Source organism: Equus quagga, unplaced genomic scaffold (assembly GCF_021613505.1).
Source record: "Equus quagga isolate Etosha38 unplaced genomic scaffold, UCLA_HA_Equagga_1.0 HiC_scaffold_779_RagTag, whole genome shotgun sequence".
NCBI lineage: Eukaryota > Metazoa > Chordata > Mammalia > Perissodactyla > Equidae > Equus > Equus quagga.
The window spans coordinates 12,418-22,626 of NW_025794619.1; the positions used below are offsets into that span (position 1 = coordinate 12,418).

A 10,209-nucleotide genomic window follows, 5' to 3' on the forward strand; every position below is an offset into this window, starting at 1 on the left:
ACATTGTTTAAGCCACCCAGTCTGTGGTGTTTTGTTTTGGCAGCCCAAGTCAACTAATACAATAATAAATAATTAAATTAGATAGTGTGTGATAAATGCTACCGAAGGAAAGAGCAAGTAGAGAGGGTAAGACTAATTCTATCTGGGGGGAAGAAAGGAGCCAAAGTCTAACAGCTGCTAAGTGATAGAGCTAGAAACCTTTCTAGGCCTCAATTTCTTCACTGGTAAAATGGGAGTTATATTAATTCTTACCACACAGGATTTTATGAAGATTAAATGGACCATTATATATAAAGCCCTGAGAACAGTGCCAGTTACATGGTAAATGCTCAATAAAGACTAGCCATTACACCTACTACTGCCACCACTACCATCTGGGAATGGCACTTACTTCTAGGGCTGGGGCCATCACCTAAAAGTGGCCTGTGCTGTAATGTGGGGCTTTAACTACAGTGTGGTCAGATACTGGTCACTGCCATTGGGTTGCCATTTCAGATTCTCTTTTTCTGTTGATCCTCTTTCTTGGCCATAGTGAGAAACGGGGATGATACTCCAGAGGAAGGAGAGTGAGGCTTTCCATACAAAGGGATGTTTGTGTGGCCAAAAGAGCAGAAAAGTTTAAATCAGACCCAAAATATTTCAGAGTTGGGTAAAATCAAGGTTTGAGAATGCGTTCAATAGATAAGAAATATTGCTCTCATAGGGCTAGCTTAACATGGAGCTAGCAGCTATAACAAAGAAACTCAAAAAATATAAATGACACTGTAAAAGAGGTTTATTTCTTGCTCACAGAACTGTCCAGGGGTGGTGTTCATGGACAGCTGGCAGGTTATCTTCATGCAGTGATTCAAGCACACAGGTTTCTTCCACCCTGTGGCTCCGCCACCTCCTAGATCCTAAAAATCGAGGGTAGAGAAGGCACACCTACTTCTTATCCTGGGAGTGACACACATTCCTTTTCTGGTATTTCATTAGGAAGAACTAGTACATGGCCCACTTAGATATAAAGGGAAGTTGGGAAATGTAGTTCCAGACTAGGAAGCCCACCTCCTCGTGACAACTTCATACTATGGAAGCAGGAGCACTCATTTGGGTGGGCCAGAGCTGTTTCTATCACAATATCCTACTCTGGCCCTAAATATCCTCAATGTATGCTTCTTCCCAAACATGGAGCATCCTCAGACCTTTCCCAAGGAAGTGAACCCAGAGTCAAGGCAATCATTGCACCAGCTCATAGTCAGGGATCTCGGGGTGATGCACCATTCTCCCCAGTGGTCTGGGTGTGACCCCTTGTGATCTGGTGATAAAAAAACTAAAAGACTAGATGAGACTGGGTAATTCATGTGAACCACGTGCAATGGTGGGGCGTGATAACCATAATACACGCTCCAAATTGAAAAATGGGAAGATGGAGGCACCTCAGAGGTCACGAGTTGGTAGCAGTGATGAAATTCTGCTGTATAGGCATTTTGAAGATCCCCTACCCTGGCAATGGTGGAAGTTTCTCAGTTAGACCCTGATTCTGCTCTCTGATGGGAACTCTCTTGCCCTCGTTCTCCACATCCCTGCCTCCATCCTCTGGGAGGTTCTTTTTGACATTGACCCTCTTATTCTGACCTCTTCTGCCATGGGGTGGGTGTTCTGTTTTTACCTTCTTGGCCCCAGAGACCCCTGTCCTCATGTAGAACCTTTGTTGATAATATCCCTTTGGAGAGCATTTAGGCAAAACAATAGTGCCCTCCAAGAATGCCTCAAATATTTATCAACATTTGATTCTGAGAATAAAAAGGAGTTTTAGAAGTAGATTATCATGGAAGCATTGGTAGGTAAAAGAGAGGTGAAAAAAGCCACATAAAGGTACAAGGGACAACAAGGATAGTCAGAGGAAATGTGTGGAATTGTTTATGTGTTCTCTGCTTGTATCTGAATTATGGATTTCTTTTGAAGTTGGCAGTAGGAACGTTTGCACCTCTCTTATCAGCTGCCTCACCAGGTCTCTGGAAGCAACACATGTCTAGGGTCTTTCACAGTTTCCAACCAGACTTTGCACCTTTCTTTAGACTCCTTTTGTACTTCCTAAAGGGCTAGAGGCAGAGACCCCCAAATTCATGCAAGTCCAAGAAACACAGGCTAAAACTGCTCCTCAGTGTCAGGGGACAATGGTATCACTATGAAATAAAAACCCTGGTCCCTGCCTTTCTGGAGTTCCTAATATGATTGCAAGATTAAACTTTCACACACGTCTAACAACAGAGAGGAAAGCCCTTCAAAACTGGAAAGCACATGGAATGGATGACACATGAGACAACTGAGGTTATGTGTGTTGTCAACAGAAGCACAATATTATAATGTGTACTGTTAAAGATGTGTGGCTTTCATCTTGGTACACTCTCATTTAGCACATTATTGACACCCATTGGGAGCCCAGGAAAAGTTTGTTGCACAAAAAGTAAATTCCCTAATACTGATGGCAAAAGATGCAGAGCAGAGAGGTCACATGGAGGAGAGTGGTCAGAGCAAACTTCCAGGAGGAAGTTAAATTTTCAAAAATCAATTGTGATGAACCAGCTCATGGATTGAGGAAAAGAGTTGGAGAACATTTTGTGTATTGTTGAGGTGGAGTGAGTGGGTGGGTGGTGGTAGAGATTAAGTCATGGGGAAGGACCTGGAAATAGACACTAGTCAATTATGTGCACAGATTTTCAAACATTGATTAGTGTAGTTTGCACAAATAGTAACTAATTGCAGAATGGACACCAATGGGGTGTTCACAGCATTCTGCCCTGACCATCTTTGTTTTCTTACTTACTTTATTTCACTATGTAATATTTGCTCTTGGTATCAAATTCAAAATTCAAAACGATATATAGTTGAAAGTAAGCCTTCCTCTGATACAGACTCCCAGACAACCACTTTCCTCTTTAGAGGCTACTCCAGAGGGAATATATCCTTCCCCAAATATTCTCTGCATACTTGTGATATGCTTTTGTTTTATTTCCCCTCCCACCCTTCTTTCTTTCTTTCGAATAATGTTAACATGCTGTACATACTCTTCTTCACTTCTCTCTTTTATTTTTTAATACATTTCAGAGATAGTTTTCTAGATTTTTACATTAAGAACTGCCTTATTATTATTAATTTTTTAAAAGATTGGCACCTGAGCTAACGACTGTTGCCAATCTTTCCTTCTCCTCCTCCCCCTCCTCCCCTCCCCCCTCCCCTCCTCCTCCTCCTTAGTGACCACAAACCAGGCCTCCTACCATTTCTCTTGCTCTCCCTCTTCTCTGAAGCCCAGAAACCTGGTTATAGGCTCTCTCTAGGGCCTCTGCTCTTCTGGGTGGTGGGCCTCACTTGTACCCTTGACCATTTCCTCACTGCCCTTCTCAGCCAGAGATGCAGGAGGACAAATTAGCCAGGGTTTGAGGCTGGACTGTCCAGCAGGCATCCCAGTCCTCTCTCAGAGCCGTCAGCTGTCAGGTGCCCTTTTCTATCAGCTCATGAATGAATCTGGAGAGTTGCCAACCCACAGAATCTGAGGCATTTTCAGAGGTTTATTTCTTGACAGTTCTTTTAAGATTTATGATCAGTTTTTCCATCTCAGTCACTGTCCCGTTTATGTGCAAGCCCTGGTAGTGGCAGATGGCAGTGTCACTGCACATTCTCTGGTGCTGCTGAAAGTTGCTGTAGCACACATGGAGCACTTGTCTCTCAACTGGAGTCAGATCCTTACTGAATTCTTTCTGGAAGTAATACTCTGCCTCATCATACTGACCCATCATGGCATAGAGGCAGGCAAGGTCTGAGCAGGCACAGGGTAGGTTAATATTCAACTCAACAACTTAAAATAATCCACAGCATTTTTCATTATTTACTCAGTTCTTCATTGTCATTAGTTGAGCACATTCTTGACCTCACTATGTGTCTGATTTTTGCTCTGTGGCAGCATCCAATCTTGAGATGTTGGTAGATGTTGTTTGGCACTGATTCTAAAGCCTTTTAAAGTAATTCTATAGCTGGTCCAGAGTACCTTTATTGTGGTAAGATTTGGCTGCACTGCAGAGTACATCTGTTGGATATGGTGTTTTCTTCAAGGCCTCCTCCACTAGCTTTTGTCCTTCTACTTCTGTCTTGATCTTCTGAAGAGTCAGAGCCAGGAGAACATTCATATACTGTGGTTCTCAGGAGTCAGCTGAGTGATCGGACTCAGGGAAAATGGTGTTTTCTGTTAGTGCTTTGTCGCCCAGATGACAAAATGTGATCGCCAGTCCTAGGGAGAACTCTGGGTTGGTGGGTCGCTTTTCCAGAGCCTTTTCAAAGCACTCATTAGCTCATTCATAATACTTTTCTCCCCATTTTAAAAACACCCATCCTTTTTCATAATCTCAGGGCATTCAATTCTATGGGAGCTTGCAAACTTCTTGTAAAGATTTCCCACCTTGTCGATGTAAGCCTGTGCTTCTGAAAGTCTGCCCATGTGATAGTAGACTCAGGCATAATTTCCCTGGGTGACGAGACTTCTGATTTTGCCTTAGTGGGCTTGCCCTTGCAGGATAAACTCCTCTGCTTGGTGTAAGTATTCCGGAGTTGCCTTGTTCTGGCCTCTGAAGTGTATAACGTAGGCAAACAGAGTGTACATGATTGATTTGAATCAGTCTTTAAAACTCTACCTGATCATACACTCTGTCTTGTAAGTATTATCTAAGGAACTCTCTTCATCATATAAACACCAGATGAAAGGGCGTTTCAGTTGTGGTAAGATATTTTCTAGGGAATGTTTGGTGGTTTAACTATAGGAGAATAAAAGAGAACACTTTGGGATATGAGTGAGCAGATGTACAAAGCAGCAGGTTTGGGGCAAGGCCATCTGACCACTTCGTTTTTTAGGAAGATTAGCCCTGAGCTAACTACTGCCAATCCTCCTCTTTTTGCTGAGGAAGACTGGCCCTGAGCTAACATCCATGCCCATCTTCCTCTACGTTGTACGTGGGATGCCTACCACAGCATGGCTTTTTGCCAAGCGGTGCCATGTCCGCACCCGGGATCTGAAACAGCAAACCCCAGGCTGCAGAGAAGCGGAACATGCGCACTTAACCCCTCTGCCACCCGGCCGCCCCGGTCTGACCACTTCTGAAAAGAGGTTAGACATGAAGAAGATGAGCAACTTGACAGTGTCCTCTACCCATCCTCACATGCTAGTAACCTAAGCCATGGGTCTCATGGGCTCTTTTGCATCCTGTTTCAAGGTGTCTCAGAGGAAGTGGTGAGAGGATATTATCTGATGGACCAGATATAGGTCCATCTCCCCACATCTTGTTATACTAATGTGAGGAGTTGGCACTCGTCCTGAACAACACTGACTAAAGATTAGCTCAGCAGTCCTGGCCAGACCAACCTATGTGCAAGAGACCATTTCTTTCCACCCAGATTAGGTTCATTCCTAGATTTGACTGAACAGTTACTTCTTCCTGCTAATCTTTCTAAATGCATGCATATTAGTCAGGGGGCAAGAGGGCAGAGAGCGAGAGAATGAACACAAACATGTATCTACTCAGAGTCAGGAGGAAGAGATGGAAGGGGAAGAGGGTGAGAATGAATCATTTGCTTTTGACAAGTGACTATCCCCAAGGGAGATGAGCACAGTTATCAGTAAAGAGGAAGAGCTCACAATTTCACTCAATGCCCAAAGAATGATTTTGATTTTTAATGTTATATTGAATCTAAGTTGTTTTATAATGATTTTGAATTCTTTAACCTCCTAAAGTACACAGTGTGCACCCTTCTCACCAGTAGCAGATGTGCATTTCAAAGGTGTTTATTAAACATACAGAAGCACATTAATTGATGTAAGGAGATGATCAAGCTCTATATCTGAGACAAATGCAGGTTATCATGTATTCTGTCATATGTAAAATATAGTAGAACCTTGGGAAAGGAAATACATAATGATAATGAAAACAAGACCTAACGTTGATTGAGCGCTAATTACATGCCAGGCACTGTTCGAGGGGCTTTACATGTATCAACTCACATAATCCTCACCTCACCCAATGGGGCAGGAGGTATTATTATCCCCGATTTGCATATGGGACGCTAAGAAACTTGTTCAAGGTCATATAGTTTATTTAGGGGCAGATATAGAATTGAACTGAGGCAGTCTAGCTTCTCAGCTTACAGTCTTAACTAGCAGTCTAAAGCTATAGATAGTGGTTATGTAAATAAAATTCACTTGTTAAACAAGTATTTGAAATACACATGTGAGTGTTTGTGTAGGTACATATACATAGCCACAAATGTTTGTTGAACAAATAAATGAATTTATGTGTCTATCTATATCTCTGTCATTCAGTTCAATAGATATTGGGGCAGGTGTCATTTTAGGCAGTAGGGATAAAAAATAGAAGAAGACAGGTCCTCAGTCTCTCTTGGCTCACATTCCAGTGGGAGAAAACAACAAGAAACTACAAATATGAGACTGTACAAGAAAATATCCTGTTAGGACACTATCCAGTCATGATTACTGCTGTCCTGATGAAATTAAAACTGAATGCATTGGTCGGGATGTGCCTGAGTATTTGGTGGTGATCAGGCAGGAGCTAGAGTTACTTTAAGTAGAGTAGTTGGAAAAAGACTCTCTGAGAAGGGCAAATTTAAGCTGTGACCTAAATGACAAGAAAGAACTAGGTCTTCAAAGATCTGGGAGTTGGGAATCCAGGCATAGAGAAGAGCAATTGCAAAGGCCCTAAGGCAGGAATGAACTTGGCTTGTTTAAGAAAAAGAAGCTGACGTGGCTGGTGCAGGGGGAGGCTCATGTGAGACAAGTGTTAGAATTACACAGGGTCAGATCACATGGGGCCTGTCAGAGGGGATAAGGAGCATGAATGTTGTTCTAAGTGACACATAAAACAATGGACAAGGGTGTGTGTTAAGCAGAGGAGTGACTTGATTTTATATATATTTGGACAAAATCATTCTGGCTGCTGTATAGAGAATGGATTTTAGGAAGTCAAGTGTGGAAACTGCTAGAGCAGTTAGGGAGCTATTGCTGTGGTCCAGGCAAGGAATGATGGTGGCCAAGACTAGTGTGATAGCAGAAGAAACAGAGAGAAGTGAATAGATTTAGGGTATATTTTTGAAGGTTGGGTCAACAGGACTTGCTGATTATTGGATCTGGGGTATAAGGTAAAGAGAGAACTTAGGATTATAGTAGTTTTTGGCCTGAGCAATTTATTGGACAGTAGTAAGTTTAGTAAGACAACAGGAGAAATAGGTTTATGGGAGAAGCCAGGAGTTCTGTTTTGGAATAAATTGAGGTACCTATTGGATATGCAAGTGGAGCTGTTGAGGCAATAGCTGGATAGATGAGTCTAGAGTTCAGAGGTGAAGGCTGGAGTGATAAATCTGGAAGTCCTGACCATGTAGGTAATTCTGAAAGCCTTGGGTCTGAATGCCATTACCTATAGAAAGAATGTCGATGTAGAAGAGAGGGCCTGCCCAAGAGAGCCTTGGGGCACCGTGACTTTCAGAGATTGGTTAGAGGATGAGAAGCAGCAGAGCGGGCTGAGTAGCCAGTAAGGAAGGAAGAAAACTAGATGGTAGTGCTACCCTAAGAATAGTAAAATTATTTCAATGAGGAAGTGGTGAGACTAGTTCTTGAGAAAGGACTAAAAGGAGGATATAAAAGTGACTACTGGATTTGGCCACATGTTGGTAATTGGTGACTTTGGTAAGACATAACTGTCGAGAGTGATGGAAGCAAATGATCATTTGGAATGATTTGAGGAGAAAATAAGAAGTGAAGAGGCAATTCTTCCAAGAAGTTTCACTGCAAAAACAAAAACTTGGGTGGGTATAGCTGGAGATGGAGAGATTATTTTTTATATCAACTAGGTGACATTAAGGAATAGTTGCATGCTGATGGGAGTGATTCAGCAGGGATAGAAAAACTGATGATACAAAAGAGCTGATAATTACTGGAGAGAAGTCTTTGAGTAGGTGAAATACGATGTAAATCAGAACAAAATTGTGATGCTTGACTCTTTTTTTTTTCCCCAATAGGGATAATTCTTCCAAATTATGGAAGGGAAGGCCGGCTAAGGGCACAGATTTAGGCAGACTAAAATTTGGTAGTGACAAATGAGGATGGTTTTTTAAGTTTGCCTCTTCGAGAAGATATACACCAAAGTGTTAGCAATGCTTTTTATTTTTATTTACTTTGTGTTTCTCTCTCCTCTACCCCTAAGTGTTTGCCTTTGACCATGCGTTTCTGAAAATCAAGTAATGTATGTGTCATAAGATCATGGAATCAGTATTAGATAGTTTCTATTTGCCCCTTCAGATCCATTCTTTCTTCTTCTCTATCAACCTTTGTAAATATTAATGATCTCCACTGTCTCTGGTTTCCCAGTGGGTTGGGCAAAAGGAAACAACAAGTGATCAGAGAGAGGGAGCAGTATCCTCAAATATTTATTTCTGGGGCTTCTACCCTCCAGAACTTTCCTCTAATGATGTCCATAGTTGCTGTCAGTTCACCCTCTATTTACACTTCTCTCTCTATGTCCCTGTAACTTCTCTCTTCTCTTACCTCTTTAGGCTTAACGTATTATTAGCCTCAGTTTGCTACATCATCCCTTATCATCTGTAAACTCAACCCACCTCTTTATTCAACTTTCTTTAATTACTCAGCTTGATTTTGACATCAGATTCCTGCTAGGAACCTGACTTATACAGAAAAAGAGAAGAAACCTTAAAGATAAGAACCCAGGGCCTGAGGACTTCATGGAAAATGAAATTAGCACATTCTCTTTATGACCCTGTGTAAGTTGTTTATGCTCTCTGAGGTTAGATTCCTCATATCTTTTGTGAGGACTTTACAGGGATCAAAAAGGAATGTTATGAACAGCTCAGTGCCCAGATTTTTGATAACTGTTGGAGGTCATTGAGAGGATGTGACCACAATTGACCCAGGCAATTGGACGCTGCTCAATTCCTCCCTTTTCCTTGGAATCTACATTCTGCCCACCATTCCCACACTAGGAGTTGTTTCAAGGACATAGCCTTGAGAGAGTGATGTGTCGTTGGGACCATCTGGGCTGTGTATGTGACTGAACCCAGTTAAGGCCTCTATATACACTTTTAAGTTTCTAGCAGGTGGGTGCAGAGTTCTGCTTGTCATGTGACCACCCAAGGCAAAGCTTCTATGTAAGTTCTCTTGCTTATTAAGTGTGCCACCCACCAATCTGGAGTGGTTTGTCTCTTTCTTTGGTCTCTCCTTGCCCTCCATGTCTGGGGGCCAGACTGTGAACCAAAAATAACCTAGATGAAATGGACCAATTCCTTGAAATAAACAATACGAAAACTCATACAGGGAGAAATAGATGATCTGAGTAGGGCTATATGTATTAAAGAAATTGAATGAATAATTAATAACCTTCCAAAACAGCAACAAGCCTAGATAGGTTTTTTGTTTGTTTGTTTGAGGAAGATTAGCCCTGAGCTAACATCTGCCACCAATCCTCCTCTTTTTTGCTGAGGAAGGCTGGCCCTGAGCTAACATCCGTGCCCATCTTTCTCTACTTTATACGTGGGATGCCTCCCACAGCCTGGCTTTTTGCCAAGCGGTGCCATGTCCGCACCTGGGATCCAAACCAGCGAACCCTGGGCCGCCAAAGTGGAACGTGTGCACTTAACCACTGTGCCACCTGGCCAGCCCTGAGCCTAGATGGTTTTAGTGGTGAATTCTACCAAACATTTCAGAAAGTAATGATACGAATGCTTTCCAATCTCTTTCAGAAAATAGAAGCAGAGGGAATACTTCCTAACTAATTCTATGAGCCAGCATTCCCCTAATACCAAGCCAGACAATGACAGTACCAGGAAGGAAAACTATAGACCAAGAGCTCTAATGAACACAGATGCAAAAATCCTCAACAAAATATTAGCAAATTGAATCCAACAACATATAAAAAGAACCATATGCCATGACCAAATGAGATTTATTTCAAGTTTGTGATGCTGTTTTAACATTTACAAATCAATTAATATAATCTATGACAGGAACAAGCTGAAGAAAAAAGAATCGTGATCATATCAACTGATGCAGGTAAAGCAAAACCCAATACCCATTTATGATAAAAACTCTGAGAAAACTAAGAACAGAGGGGAACTTCCTCAACTTGATAAAGAACATCTACAAAAAAACCTATAGCTAAC

At 41.9% G+C, this 10,209-nt stretch overlaps 1 pseudogene; it reads right to left on the reverse strand.

Annotated features, from left to right (window-relative positions):
- Window positions 1–4,639, reverse strand: part of LOC124232568 (interferon-induced protein with tetratricopeptide repeats 2-like) — a 17,052-nt pseudogene extending 12,413 nt beyond the window's left edge.
- Window positions 4,640–10,209: the final 5,570 nt, after the last annotated feature.